Here is a 16,411-nt window from a genome sequence, read left to right as displayed (position 1 = left end):
GTCTTGGGTCTTGCCGCCATCCCTCCCCTTTGGGGTTTTAAGGCTTCCTGAGGACGGGTGGGGGAGGACTTGCTCCAACCAGAACCCCCCCGGTGTCTGTTTTGGGTTAGATCAATTTACACCTCTGCTGCCAGCATGTACCACAACTGCAGCTCATTGGGGTCTCTTCTGGCAATGCAGCTTTGGTATACATCTTCATTTAACCCATCTTTGAACGCTTCTATCAGGGCTACCTGGGACCAGCCTCGAATATGACACGCCAGCTCTCTAAATTCCTGGGTGTAGTCATCCACTGATCTCCACCCTGATTTATGGTCTTCATCCTAATTCTGGCCTTACGTTCCGCCAGTGGGTCTTCAAACCTGGCCCGCAGCACAGTCATGAATAGGTCATAATTCAGCAGCTGGAGGGCATTATCATTATGCAAAGTCACCATCCACTTTGCAGCTGTTCCCTCCAGAGCCCTGGTAACACATCTAACTTTGGCTGCTTCTGAGGAAAAATCCCCTCCGTACTCCTCCATATAGCTCCAAACTTGTGCCAGGAAAAATCCTAACTCCTTGGGATCCCCCCCATATTTTACTTCCAATGGAGGCACCGTTGGAGTTCTATGTCTTCTGGCAATTACTCCTCCTGCTGGGGCCCCCTGGGCTGCTGCTGCCTGTTGCGCTAGCCCAGGTTGATTTATGGGGGTGGCTGCTCTGCTTCTTCTGGCTGGGGCTGCCTCCCCCTCCTCTCCCTCATACCTTTGTTCAGTGGGAGGCTCTCCGATAGCTTCATTTATGAGATGCCTGGCTTGATTTAGTAAAAGGTTCTTCCTTTCCTTCTCTTGCCATGGCTCCTCTCTTCCACGCCGATGGGTGGTGGTAACTCCTGTGGGAGGATTCTCCTCAGGATCCTTCCAGCCGACTCCCAAGGACCATTTGTGTTTTACAGCTGGTTTCTCCCCAAGATTGAGTTCTGCTAACAAGTCAGCTTCCCTTGCTTCCTCTAGCAGCAGAGAATTTTGTCCTCCAGCTGCCCCCAGGTCTTCTTGGTCGCTGGCTGGACTTGACATGATGTTCAGACCCCCTCGGAAGAAATTGAATTATCTCTCCGGGTGGGCTGGTAGTATGAGATTCAGAATAATGTCAGCTGGTGCTCCATTCAAAATCCAAGAAAGAAATACTTAGACTCTTTTAATTAGAGAAAAGATATCTTTTACTGGAAGTCAAGTGGTAGCAACAAAAGAACTGTTGATGTAAATCTGCCCTTGATGGACTTCCAAGGAATAATCTGGGGGTTGTCTTCTTGAGAGAATTCCGACCCCAATTGTCTCTCTTCCCGCCAATCTGACAGAATAGCCATATGCCTGGTGCTAGAGAAAGATTTCTCTTCAGACGGCTGGGTTACCTCTGGGTTATAACAACTTCTTGAGTTGAAACGCTTCTGTATAGCTCCCAAATTTCTTTCTCCTAATGCCATCCTGCAAGCATCCATCATCTCCTCCAAACAAGGGCTGGCAGGTTCAATTAATGCTCCGGAGGGAGGGCCCCCACACGCTCTTCCCTGCACACCTCCAACTTCAGCTGATTGCTGCTCTTTCACCATTTCTGGGAAAAGAACTCTGGGGCATCAGCCAAGCCCATTCAAAAAATAAAAGTGTGACTTGGGAAATAAATGTCAAGCATCCAGAAAATATCCATGATATCAATCAGTCCGAGACGTTATCTCTCCAATTGATTTATTAGAAACAGGTCTGGCATGTCAAAAGCAATTTCCCAAGTGAAAGTTTTTTTGTGCGTTACACAGAATCCACCTTCTCTCCTCCCTTCTCTCCTTCTACACTTCATAAATCACGAGAACCAATTAACTGCAACTGGAAATTCTTAATACGACATACAGAATAACCTTGAACTTTTCAACTCCTCTAACTTTCTAAAAAAAAATGTGGCAGCTGAATTTCAAAGCTGACACATGACCATAGTGACCTATTCATTTTGTTTATTCAATTTCATATCACATTAACCTGATTAGTATTAAATATTCAACTTATCCAATTCCAATTCATGTTATAAATTATTTCATTTTTCTTAGGATATTCTCATATTTTACAATATTATTTAAAATTCTCGTCTCATTTCTATGTTCAATTTCCACATTACCTTTTTCTGTCATATTTGCAATTTTATCAATCCTTATTTTATTAATTCAAAAGTGTCCCCTCTGGTTAATAATTTGAGCCAGCCACCTTCAATCTACCTTAATACCATCTCCCTATTTACTATATAACACAGATATATAATCATACTTCGAGCAGATAAAGGTAATGCCACAGTAGTAATGGACTATGAAACAAAATTGACAGACCTACTCCAAGACTCCACATACAAACCCATAAACACAGACCCAACCACATATCTGGAAAAAGATTATCACTCCGTTCTCACATATCGTCTATAGAATTCATGTGCCTTTTCAATAGAATTAATTTTAAATTTCTTCTCTCTCCACAATATCAGTAGTCCTTCTGGGGTTAGCCATCTGAATGGTATGTTATTTTTAATCAATTGCGTTAAGAGGAATTGATAATTCCTCCTCCTCCTCCTCTCACCCTCCTTGGAAACTGTTTTAAGGTCACCACCTCATGACCTTTGTATGTTAGTGGCTCATCCCTCATTCGTCCATACAGCATATCCCTAGTGGTTCTCTTCACAAAGTGTACATGTACCTCCCTTGGTAGCTTATGTCTATATGCATAATGTGTTTGCACCTGGTAAACCTCATCCAAATCGTTCATATTCTCTGTCTTGTCTTTCTGGAGGGCTTCCGCAATTAGCTCTGCCATTAGAAGTCGTAGGTCTTCTTTCTTTTCCTCTACAATATTCTGGAATCTAAGGAAGAACGCTGCCTTTTCTAGCTCTAGTATGGACCACTTCCTCTTGGAGTTCACAATAAAGGACGTTCCAGTTTTGTCCAGTATCTTCAAGTTTCTTCTCTACATTCTCCATTCTAAGTTCCATATTTATCAGTTTCTGTTCATTTCTTGCTACTTTCTTTTGAATTGCTCCGAATTTATCATCCAATTTCTGGATGTCTGCTTTCACTTCTGCAATATCATTTTTCATCTCACTTTTCAGTTCTTCGTGGTTTCTGGCTATACGTTCTTGTGTTCTTACCATCATTTCTTGCATCATTGCGAGGGATGACTGTACTGCTTGTAATGTTGGAGTAGGTGTTGATTTTTCTGCTCCCAACATTGTATCTAAGGATCTCTGTCCCACAGGTGAAGGTATACTCGTTGTCATCTTCTTTGCAGTTTTTGTTGTTGTTGTCATTCTCAGGACACTCAGAAGGTCTTTCCAATCTACCATTCACAGATATATTTAAGAGCTGCTTCTTCATTTCTACTTTCTTCTGGGTTTTATCTTCTTGATTCACTCTTTTTCCTATATATAGCTTAGAGAGAGCTGCTTAAATTTGCAATAGTTAACAATAAATACTAGCTAATGTAATTTTACAGCTACCTTACAGTTCTACAGTCTATAACCAATCTTCAAGTTTGTTCTAACAAACAATTACTAATAAGCAATATTCACTATTTCCTTAAATAAATTGGAATACTAGTAGCAAATAAATATTTTCTGATAAACTTTTACAATTATTTTTCTATTCTATAATGTAAGGTCAATGTTCAAAACCATTCTAACAATCAACAATTCATAAGTAAAAATCAAGAATTCCTTAGTTAGACAGAATAGGATCAAGTAATCAATTAATTAGCAATTAATCAACAATGGTAAACCCTTATTTTCTTTAAGATTTAGTTCTTATAAATTAATCCCTTCTTTGTAAGTATCTAATTTACAAGTACCTAATTTGGGATAAATTTTAAATAAAGTAAGTATCAAACTGTAATCTTATTTGTACTTTTTTTTGTAAGTTAGTTAGTCACAAAGTCCCAGTCTCCTTTTCTCAGCTCTCTTCTTTCTTTTTTCTTCTGCAATATGTCTTCCCTTCTCTTCAAAGTGCAAAGTCACTCTAAACCAAAAGATGTTACATGTCTACAGGAAGTACATAACTGCTCAAAAAAATAAAGGGAACACTTAAACAACACAATGTAACTCCAAGTCAATCACACTTCTGTGAAATCAAACTGTCCACTTAGGTAGCAACACTGATTGACAATCAATTTCACATGCTGTTGTGCAAATGGAATAGACAACAGGTGGAAAGCATAGGCAGTTAGCAAGACATGCCCAATAAAGGAGTGGTTCTGCAAGTGGTGACCACAGACCACTTCTCAGTCCCTATGCTTTCTGGCTGATGGTTTGGTCACTTTTGAATGCTGGCGGTGCTTTCACTCTAGTGGTAACATGAGACGGAGTCTACAACCCACACAAGTGGCTCAGGTAGTGCAGCTCTTCCAGGATGGCACATCAATGCGAGCTGTGGCAAGAAGGTTTGCTGTGTCTGTCAGCGTAGTGTCCAGAGCATGGAGGCGCTACCAGGAAACAGGCCAGTACATCAGGAGACGTGGAGGAGGCCGTAGGAGGGCAACAACCCAGCATTAGGATCGCTACCTCTGCCTTTGTGCAAGGAGGGACAGGAGGAGCACTGCCAGAGCTCTGCAAAATGACCTCCAGCAGGCCACAAATGTGCATGTGGCTGCTCAAACAATCAGAAACAGACTCCATGAGGGTGGTATGAGGGCCCAACATCCACAGGTGGGGGTTGTGCTTACAGCCCAACACTGTGCAGGACGTTTGGCATTTGCCAGAGCACACCAAGATTGCCAAATTCGCCACTGGCGCCCTGTGCTCTTCACAGATGAAAGCAGGGTCACACTGAGCACATGTGACAGACGTGACAGGGTCTGGAGACGCCATGGAGAATGTTCTGCTGCCTGAAACATCCTCCAGCATGACCGGATTGGCAGTGGGTCAGTAATGGTGTGGATTTCTTCAGGGGGCCGCACAGCCCTCCATTGCTCGCCAGAGGTAGTCTGACTGCCATTAGGTACCGAGATGAGATCCTCAGACCCCTTGTGAGACCGTATGCTGGTGTGGTTGGCCCTAGGTTCCTCCTAATGCAAGACAATGCTAGACCTCATGTGGCTGGAGTGTGTCAGCAGTTCCTGCAAGATGAAGACATTGATGCTATGGACTGGCCTGCCCGTTCCCCAGACCTGAATCCAATTGAGCACATCTGGGACATCATGTCTCGCTTCATCCACTAATGCCACATTGCACCACAGACTGTCCAGGAGTTGGGGGATGCTTTATTCCAGGTGTTGGTGGAGATCCCTCAGGAGACCATCCACCACCTCATCAGGAGCATGCCCAGGCATTGTAGGGAGGTCATACAGGCACGTGGAGGCCACACACACTACTGAGCCTCATTTTGACTTGTTTTAAGGACATTACATCAAAGTTGGATCAGCCTGTAGTGTTTTTTTCCACTTTAATTTTGAGCGTAACTCCAAATCCAGACCTCCATGGGTTGCTAAATTTGATTTCCATTGCTAATTTTTGTGTGATTTTGTTGTCAGCACATTCAACTATGTAATGAACAAAGTATTTAATAAAAATATTTCATGCATTCAGATCTAGGATGTCTTATTTTTGTGTTCCCTTTATTTTTTTGAGCAGTGTATTTCAAAACAATACGGACACTTATTAGAAGTAACCAAATTGGGTAAACTACATTTGGCCCTGACAAATCAAAAGAAGAGAGGTGTTGCGGTGTATGTCAAGAACTGGTTAAATCCAAAGTTAGTATACAATGATGAAGATGGAAGGATACTTATGAAATAACAATAGAACAAAGGAACATACTATTGGCAGTAATCTTTGCTCCAAATACCAATCAAAAGGAATTTTATTATAAACTCCACAATAAAATCATAGAAACTGAACTAGCTAACGTATGCATAGTAGGGGATTATAATGCAGTGTCCAATATAGAAAAGGACTATAAAACCACTAAAAACAATAAGAAAAAGAGAAGAATACTCCCAATAATATTCGACAAATTAGTTCAAGAAATGAACCTAAAAGACGCCTGGAGGGAATTGAATACATCTAAAAGCCAATTTACTTTCTTTTCAAACTCACACCAATCATGGTCCAGGATTGACATGATATGGATGGATCTGGAATTATTGGAAAAAATAGAAACAGTGGAAATTTTGCCCAACACCTGGCCCGACCACAATTAAATTGATTTGGAGAGGAAAGAAAAAGACAGGTAGATGGACCTTTAATAAGAGTATCCTGAGAGATAAAGAATATATTCAAATGATAAGGAACTGAAAATATTTTTTGAAATTAATAGGAATGAACACACAACGACTCAAAACTTATGGGACACAACAAAGGCATATGTAAGGGGTCTGACAATAGCATTGTAGCAAAAAAACAATAGAGGAAGAATCAACAGATTGCGAAACAAGATAAACTGGAAAAATTGGAAAATAAATTGCAAAAAGATCCGGGTAATGAATCGATTAAAAAAGAATTAAATTTGACTAAACATGAAATAAACTTAAGTCTTCAAGAAGAAATGGCTAGAAAATTAAAATTAGCTAAACAACATTACTTTGAGAACATGAACAAGCCTGGGAGATGGCTCTCCCACAAATTAAAAAAAGAGCAGGAGAAAAAAATTATAACAGTCTTACAGGATGAGAATGGAATACTGTGTTCACAATCAGAGCGAAAACAATAGCCCAATTTTTTTTTTGCTAATTTATACAAAAAATAAGAAATTTTAGAGGAAAACATCACACAATATTTTGAGGACAAAGAACTACCTATCATATCGGAAACTGCTCGAGAGATACTAAATGATAAAATAACCTTAAAAGAGGTAAAAGAGGCAATTGGAAGACAGAAAACCAATAAAACCCCAGGACCAGACGGAATACCTGCGGAATTCTATAAAGAATTCCAAGATATACTAGGCTGGTGGAAATATGCTGTATGATGAGGCCCTGAATTGTGCCAAAATACCTCAAACATGGACAGAAGCTCTGATATCCCTCATTCCCAAAGAACAAACAGATTATCACCAAATTAGAAATTACAGACCTATCTCACTCCTGAATGTAGATTATAAAATTTTAGCGGTAATAATTGCAGATAGATTAAAAAATATTGAATGATATTATTCACCCAGACCAGAATGGTTTTCTCTCAAATAGATATATTTTTTAAAAAATAAGAATAATAATGGATGTCCCAGAGTATTATGAAACTAAATCTAACAACCAGATGGCATTAATATTTTTGGATGCCCAAAAGGCATTTGACAATTTAAATTGGCAATTTTTGATTGAGCAAATATCTAGAATGAAATTTGGTGAAAAATTTATAGGACTAATTAAAACAATATATTCTATACAAAATGCAAAATTAGTAATTAATGGAGAAACCACAAACAATATAAAAATAAGCAGAGGAGTGAGACAGGGATGTCCGCTTGCCCATCATTATATATCTTGTCAGCAGAAGTGTTGTTAACCCAGATAAGGAAAAATCGAAATATCCAAGGGTTGACTATTAAACAGGAAACATACAAACTGCAAGCATTCGCTGATGACATGGTCTTCATAATGGAGGACCCAAAAGAATCAAGCAAAAATTTACTACAAGAGATAGAGGCATTCGGTAAAGTAGTAGGACTCAAAATCAATAGAGAAAAGACTAAGTTAATAACTAAAAATTGTACTAAAAAGCAAAATGAGGAACTGACAAAAGAATTAGGGATTCAGACAACGAAAAAAGTACATTATTTAGGAATTTGGCTTACAGCGAAATGCTCTACAATAAAGGCTGATAACTATGACAAGTTGATAGAACAGATACAAAAAGACCTAGATAGATGGGTAAATTTACAACTCCCCTGGATGGGAAGGATAGCCACCATTAAAACAAATGTACTACCAAAACTGTTATATCTCTTTCAAACCGTGCCAGTCAAACTAGGGAAAAAATTATTCAAAGACCTGAATAAAAGAATTAGTAAATTTATTTGGCAAAAGAAAAAAGCTACAGTAAAATACAAATTAATGCAAGATAGTAGAAGCAATGGAGGACTGGCGCTCCCAGACTTATAATATCAAGCTGCAGCGAGTACCTGCATCAAAGATTGGATTAACCTGGAGGACAAAAGAAGATTGACAACAGAAGGCTTCGATTTACAGATTGGCTGGCACGTGTTTCTTTAGGGTGGAAAAAATAAAACCCATAGCTACTTTCAAAGATATTGGATAAGGGACGCTTTGTTATATATATGGGAAAGAATTAAAAGAAACCATTATGTGAAAATACCTCTCTGGCTATCTCCAATGGAGGCACTAGTATATCCCAATGTTATGAATTTGAACAAAACAATAAAATATAAAGAATTAATAACAGATGAAGGCGACTTGAAAACACAAATACAATTAAAAACACAGGGAATTGAAATTGGGTGGTGGCCGTACATTCAAGTTCAAACAAAACACAAAAAAGACAAGGAACAATTTGGATTTTATAATATGGATCAGGAATTAGACAAAATTTTACAAGGAAGTGAAAAAAAGATGATTACCAAAATGTACAATTATTTATTGAAATTTAAAATGGAAGAGGAAATGGTTAAGGAGAGCATGATAAGATGGGCTAAAAATTGTGGCCACAATATTGAATTAGAACAATGGGAATGAATTTGGCAAACTAACTATAAATTAATGTTATCAGTCTCATATAAAGAAAATATGTATAAAATGTTCTATCACTGGCACCTCCCACCAGTAAGACTTGCTAGGATGTTTCCTAATATGTCACCCAAATGTTGGAAATATAACTTTAGCCAGGGAACGTATTTTCACATGTGGTGGACATGTCCTAAAGCCCAAAAGTACTGGTCTAAGATACAGACATGGTTAGAAGAGATGATAAAACTAAAGATTAAATTCAACCCAGAGACTTTTCTACTTGGAATGACCGAATCAACATGGAGCAAAAAACACCAGCATCTGATATCAGATATATCATATATCATTACAGCAGCAAGGATAGTCTTTGCCCAAAACTGGAAATCAACAGTGACACCCATGGACCTGGCAAAACTAATAAAATCCACCAATGTGCAGAAATGGTTAGACCAGAGGTCTCATTCTCGCGGCCCGTGGGCCAATTGTGGCCCGCAGGACGATATCCTGTGACCCCCACCATGATATGAAAGTATAATATTAGTGTGGCCCGCAGGAGGAATGGACCTCTGAAGGAAGTCCCGCCCGCCGTTCCTTGTCGTGGCTGACATTCAGTGCTAGGCTAAGCTACACCGAGTTCATGCACACTACGCTTGTAACAACAGTGTGGCGGATGATGAACAGCTACCGGGCTGTTCGTCATCAAGTGCCTCCTCTCTCAAGCCAAATGTGGCTCAGATATGTGAGAGGAAGCGTTGTCAAGTCTCTGGCAGCAAGGAGTAAGCTGGAGAAGCCATGTTCTGAGGAACTGCTCATGATCTTCATTCAATGTTCCATTCATGTGTTCAGGACAGTTCATGTATTGGAGAAATCATTAACTGTTGATGACATTTGAGGATATTTTTTTAACAACGTTTTTTGTGGAATCCCTTATGCGGCCCAGCCTCACCCAGACTCTGCCTCCAGCGGCCCCCAGGTAAATTGTGTTTGAGACCCCTGGGTTAGACTAACCATGTTACTAAAAAATAAGGAAGAGGGGGAGTTTTTTACAACTTGGAATATATGGTACAAAGGATTGTATAAAAAGGAAGTAAAGATGTCTAGTGAAACCGATTAAACAAACAACAAGGGAAAATGGAAATAAGGATAAATGTATATATAGCTATGTATATATGTAAAGTAATATAATTAAATAAATATTGTATTATAATTGTAATAATAACCAAAAAAGTAAGGATCTAGGAAACAAGTTGTAGATTTACTTGTAACAAGTGACTTTGACACATAGAAATGTACACTGCTATGAAAACGTTGCAAAAATGTGACAACATGTTTCTCTTTTTTTTAAATATATTCTTTTTTTGAAACTTTCAATAAACATATTTAAAAAAATAACAGGAGAGAGAGAGAGAGAAAAAGAAACTAAAAAGAAAGTTACATGCTTATCTATTTTCGGTACTTATTCATATATATCACAACATATTACCTTGCCGAATCTCCTTCCTATCCTTTTTTTTCACCCATTATCTCTAGGTCTTTTAACAATATAATGTCTTTTCATCCTTGTTTGCTTCCCGATTTTCTTTATTTTTTGGTCCTTTCTCTTAATTCTCTTTTCCCCATTCTTATTCCCCTCCATTTCTCATTCCAATTATTAATGTTTTCTCCCTCCTTCTTTTGGTTTTTCTTTTGAACTTCCCTTTTCAGCTTTTTCCCTCTCCATTTTTCCATTTTCCGAACGATTTTCCCTTTTATTATCACATCAGACCACACGTTTTTTATTTTAATTCCTTTTTTCCCCTGCTTAAATAATTGTTGTTCGCTTTGTTCTTCAAAGATGGCTTCTTCTTTGTTAAACTCCTCCCCCTCTGGTTTACTTTGTTCTTCAACAAGCTGGGTCGCCCTTTCTAATTTCTGTAATACGTAAATTACACATTTCAAATTTAATTTTCATCATTTCCCTTATATCTTGCAAGTCCAATCTTATTTCAACAAATAATTCCTCCATTATATTTTCTCCTTTTTTCCTTTTCTTTCCTCTTCCTTAATAGATGTATTCAGTCCCAAAGTCCAGTATATTATTTCAGCCAGTGTCTTTTAAGTTTATTTTCAACAATTAATGTCCTTAAGTCTTTGTACCAGATTTTCAAGTAGGCCCTTTCCCAACTGTTTCCCACAATCACCGGATGGTTCTATGTCAATATTTTCAAATATCTTCCCCTTTGTAGTATTCTAATGTCACGTTCCAAGGTTTTTATTTTTTGTAATGGAGTTTCTTTTACTTTCTTTTAAATTCCAAAGTCCAATTTCTTAGAAAGACCAAACACATTTTTTAAAAGGTCACTGAAATTTTTCCTGTACCATCAGGTGGCACTCTTGAGTCTTTTCCACAATTCACTCCTTCCTTAACTTTAACTTTCTTTGTTAAATATAGTACTTTTATTAAATTCACTAATTTCAATCATTAGCTATTATTTCTTTTCATTTCAACACACTCATTTTCAGCATTTAGTTATGCTCTTTAAGTGCCAATAATCCAATAGTTGTCCAGTTTAATTTCTAAACCTTTATTGTGTTCAAATATTTTCCTTTATGTGTTCTCCTCCAAGTTAATCCAATACAATAATTCAAGCCAATTTTATAAAATTCAATTTCCTTCTCACTTTCTCTGGTTGCAGCTTCAACACACTTTCCTCCAATATAGTTCTTTATTTTTTAGTACCAGGATGCCTCACAATCTATGTATTTTGCCTGGTTCACACTCCACTTGCTGCTTCTCTGTTCCAGCACAGTCTTAGTTTCCCGGGCTGTTCTTCATCTTCGTGGTGGCCATTTTAGGACCACCGCTACAGCTTGCCTTTGGAAGGGTTTTTTCCTGTCAGGGAGGGGAGTTGCAGCTCCCCTCAACCCTCCAGGTGATTCCCCCTTGCTTCACCACCCCTCCAGGGTGGTTCTGGTCTTGATTGAGACCCTCCAGCAAGTTAGCTCGAAGTGAAACCGCGCACAATCGCGGATTCCACTCCAACTCCAGCAATGAGCAAACCGGAAGATAGAAGGTCCCTTGCCCGGAAAGCCTAGTAAATCTCCAGGACTTAATCCTCTCTGACAAGAATAGAGATCATGTAGCCCTGCAAACACAGAACTGACTATTTTCATCATTCTTGATAATTCATCATTTAGGGACAATATTTCTTTCTCTAGTACTAACTCCTTCCTGCTTTTATTATTACCTATTACAATATCTATTATTACCTCCAGGTGTCTCTTCCATTGGATGTGGGCAGTGATTTTCTCCAGGTGTTCAGCTTCTCCTAGAGAGTTAGAAACAGCTTCACTTTAAAAGCATGATTTGACATTGGGCGAGTGGAGGAAGTCAGTTCATTGCTTGGATGAGACAGAAATCTTCCCATTGTACAGTTTTTTGTTCTAAATTACTACTCCAAATTTCAAGCATTCGTTTCTCCACTTTTCACATTCTCTTTCCTTTGGGGTGGATAAAGCAGGTCCAAAACTATTTCTACCAGAAGTATTACTTCTGAAGTATTTTATATGGTATGTTTTTATTCAGTTTTGTAGCCTTTTTTAAAAAGCAGATTTCCACACTATAGTAACCACTTCTAACCAGCAGATCTGAAAGTCTGTGCTTATCTTACAATTCTATTTTGCTTAATTATTAAGTAAAACAGCATAAAGCATTATCATATCGTTCTAGTAAATTTGGAGGAATATTGTCAGTACCTGTGACAAATAGTAGAGTTTAGTACCAGTAGTCCTCAACATACAACCGTTCATTTAGTGACTATTTGATGTTACAACGGGACTGAAAAAAAGTTACCTATGACCATTTTTCACATTTACGACCATTGTCGCATTCCCATGGTCACAGGATTATAATTTGGACATTTAGCAACTGGCATGTATTTGACGGTTGCAGTGTACTGGGGTCATTAGATCCTCTTTTGTGACCCTCTGAGAAGCAAAGTCAACGGAGAAGCCAGATTCACTTAACAACTGTGTTAAGGTCTTGTGATGAAAATTTCCCAATGTTTTCTTTGTAACTAGTTAACTAAGATGTTCCTTGTTCCCTTCAACTAAATGCTTGCATTGTTTTGTCTTTGAAAGATGAACTTTAGCATTTCTAGTCAAATATTAAAGGCACACCTGCTCTTCATGCATAACGCTTGATCTTTTTTGTCATAATTTTCCATATTATTTCTTACTGATGTGTGCATCAACAATTATCGGATGCTTGCCTCTCTGCCCCACTTCATAAGATTTTGTCAGGTCCAAAACCAAGAATGATATGCAGTGCTTCTTCCCAGCTGCGTTCTTTATTATTTCAGACCTATAGACAGAATCTTGCCAAACCCTGGACTCTACTACCTGCATCTACAATACACTATTAAGGAGGGGCCTTTTTCTCCCTCATATAATGTCTGGACTGAACTGTCTCCTTACCCCTTTGTGAATGCACCCCTTCCCTCCTGAGAATCCAGCTCCTTACTACATTCCATCACATCTGGAAATGATTAAAGATTGCATCTGCCATCCTTTCTGTAGAATCCATTGTTACAACTTCCCTCTATTTCCCTCTTCCTTTAATGTACATTTGATCATCTCCTGTTCCAGAATCCCTCCCACCCCTACAATTACTTTGCGAATAGGGAGAGTACTCTGTATTAAGGAGAATACATAGAACATACACTATACCTTTAACTACAAGTTCTGTAGTCTTTTAGCAAATGTTCAGAATGGCAGGAGCTTCTTGGGATTGAACTGCAAAGCATTTGGGGGCCACAATGTATCTTTCTAGTAAAGTAATATAAGGCTTTTTGCTGTGGCTCCCAAAATGCTAATCTCTGCATAGTACTACCTAATTCCAAGACCTAATTGAAAATCCTCAGATAATTTATCCACAGCAAGGCCATCCCCCACCCAACTGTGCAACAAAATGTATCATCCATGCCCCTTAAATGCCTCCTTACCATTGAGTAGTTGTGTTTCCTCTTCTCCCCTGGCCTGCTCCTGAGAGCTTCTTTGCCTCATGCCTCCAGTGCTCGTTTCCCTTGGGTCCATGATGGTTCTGAAAGTAGAGTTTCTTAGGTTAGTTTCACACTCTAGCCCAGCAGTCAGATAACTAATTCACCAGGGGAGGAAATAAAGCCTCTGCAGTTGGAACTGCACTTCCTTAATGCACCAATGAGGTAACTGGTATCAGGTAGTGACCTTCCTACCCTGATTAGCAAGTTTTACATTTTGAGCTGCACAGAAAAAAGTTGTAATGGAGCCAAATTTTAAGAGCTTCCATTATTCACACCATTTTATTTTCTGAATCAAATTAGCAAATATTTATTTCTTACAGCTGAAACAATTCCATCTGAGAGTCAGTGAAAAGGAGCTATTTATTTCCCAGGCCCTACGATTTGAGGATATATCAAGGATAGATTTTCTCGGCTGAAGTCGAACACTGTAATTCATCTGCATTTCCCCCAGTTGTTTAGTCACAAGGCCAGAAAGTTCTCTAGTAATAATATTGGGGAGAGAGGCAGGGTGGGCTGATGGGGGTTCGCAGAGGTTCAGGAGAGCCCCAGCTAAGATTCTGTGCAGTTCAGAGAACCCCCAAATCCCACTCCTGGCCTACCCCACCCCTCCCAGGAGTCCCCAAATGGCCCATTTTGGATGCAAGTAAGTGCAGGGTGTGCACGGAGGCTCAGGGAGGGCGAAAAACGAGCCTCCTGGAAGTTTGGGAAGGCTGGAAATGGTCCCATTTCTGGCTTCCAGAGAGCTTCCGGAGCCTGGGGAGGCTATTTTTGCCCTCCTGGAGGCTCGAGGAAAGCTTCGAGAGCCCGGGGAGGGCAAAAATGCCCTCCCTCACCATGATGCAGGAAGCTGACTAGGCCACGTCCACACAGCTACTAGGCAGAGAACCCTTTGCTAAAATTTATGAAGCCCACCCCTGAACAGAGGTAGAACTCCAACAGCTGAAATATCAGGCAAAGTAAGAAAGCTACCTCAGTCAGTAGATGCTGTGCATAGCTGGGCTAAGATGTAATAGGAGATGCTGGCTATTCATTTGTACTGAGGAAAGACAGTTTTTTATAATAAATAAACACATAATTGCTTGGTGGGGCCACAAGTAATAGATAATAATAGCAATAACAATAGCACTCAGACTTCCATACCACTCCATAGAGCTTTACAGCCCTCTGTTACCAGTTTACAAAGTCAGCATATAACCCCCAACAATCTGGATCCTCTGTCAACTCATAAAATATTTCTGTGGTCTTTTAGAGTTGCCAACAGAAAGGGAAGGGGAAGTAGTGTAGCAGCTGCAAAAAGGAAACTACATTCCATGAATATTTCATGGATAGTTTCTAGGCGACTGAAGTTTCTGCCATGCAAAATTCTAACTGGAGAGTATGATTGATGACTCTTGGCCATGGATGTGTCCCATTGGAGAATATGAATTATGATACACCCAGGGGGTGGGGGAAAACCAGGGTCAATGGTGACAATGAATGATGTGTCTCAGAGTCGGCTACACCCAGGCAGCACCGGCATGTCTTCCCCTAATAAATCTTCTTTGAGGTTTGAAAATCAGGCTAGAGACTCATGATTTAAATGGGGGTCACTACCAGAGCCCTGACATTCTCATTTTACCACCTTGGAAGGATGGAAGGCTGAGTCAACCTTGAGCCGTTGAAGAATGAACTCCTGGCAGTGGGCAGAATTAGCCTACAATATTGCATTCTAACCACCACTGCACCACCATGGCTAATAAGGAGTCAAAATGCCCTGTGAAAATACCATGAAGAGGATGGATGAAGATCATTATAAATATGTGGGAATCTTTCAAGCTAAAAACATCAAGCACAATGAAGTCAAGAAGAATGTTAAAACCAGTGGTGGGATTCACATTTTTTTACTACCGGTTCTGTGGGTGAGGCTTAGTGGGTGTGGCAGGGGAAGGATACTGTAAAATCTCCAGTCAGAGGTGGTATTTGCTGGTTCTCTGAACTACTCAAAATTTCTGCTACCGGTTCTCCAGAACTGGTCAGAACCTGCTGAATATCACCTCTGGTTAAAACTGAACACATCATGAGAGTGAAGATTTTAAAGTCCAAACTCAATAGAAGAAATACACCAAGCCAATTAATACCTGGACAATTCCAGTCATTAAATACAGAGTTGGACCATACATAGCTGTAACAGTGGACTGCACTCAAGCAGAACTAAGAGCCCTGAATAGGAAGACCAGACACAATAATAAAAATTGATTCATGCCCTTCTACTTACCAAGCATAGGCGAATATGGAATGTCGCAAGTACACCAGACAGTTAAAGAATAAAAAAGGGCATTGGAAGAGTGTCTGAAGGACAGTGAAAAAGATGCACGGAAGCTAGTACACCAGGAAGGCTTACTAAGTCTCAGAAAGATCAAAGTGGCCTACAAAAAAAGATTAAATGATGAATAGAAAAGAGACATGGCAGGAAAGTTGTAGAAAGAGACAGGATAATTCTGGCTGCACAAGACCAAATCTTAAGAACAAACACATACAAAACCAGAATTGAGAAGACAGCAATAGAAAGCAAATGCTGCCCCTGAAAAGAAGCTGAAGAGAGTGAACTACCTTGTGAGCTACAAGAAGCTCACACAGATTGACAACAAACAACAGCATAACAAAGTAGCAACAATAATACATTGGAATATCACAAGAAATATCATTTGCCTAC

General features: G+C 39.4%; 1 protein-coding gene and 1 long non-coding RNA gene across 5 annotated transcripts in view; both read right to left on the bottom strand.

Annotated features, from left to right (window-relative positions):
- Positions 1 to 16,411, bottom strand: part of LOC113428273 (sterol O-acyltransferase 2-like) — a 96,169-nt gene that overhangs the window by 30,929 nt on the left and 48,829 nt on the right. The window lies entirely within an intron of this gene.
- On the bottom strand, positions 10,501 to 13,714 carry LOC148133617 (uncharacterized). Its single transcript, XR_015746990.1, has 3 exons — positions 13,663 to 13,714; positions 11,930 to 11,988; positions 10,501 to 11,805 (listed from the first exon to the last, which is right to left on the bottom strand). It is a non-coding gene; the product is annotated as an uncharacterized LOC148133617 (long non-coding RNA).

This window comes from Notechis scutatus, chromosome 1 (assembly GCF_049901735.1).
Source record: "Notechis scutatus isolate UNSWTSFEM ecotype Mainland chromosome 1, rNotScu1.2, whole genome shotgun sequence".
Lineage (NCBI taxonomy): Eukaryota > Metazoa > Chordata > Lepidosauria > Squamata > Elapidae > Notechis > Notechis scutatus.
The sequence above is the reverse complement of the archived record's forward strand: the minus strand, read 5'-3'. Positions and strand labels throughout refer to the sequence as shown.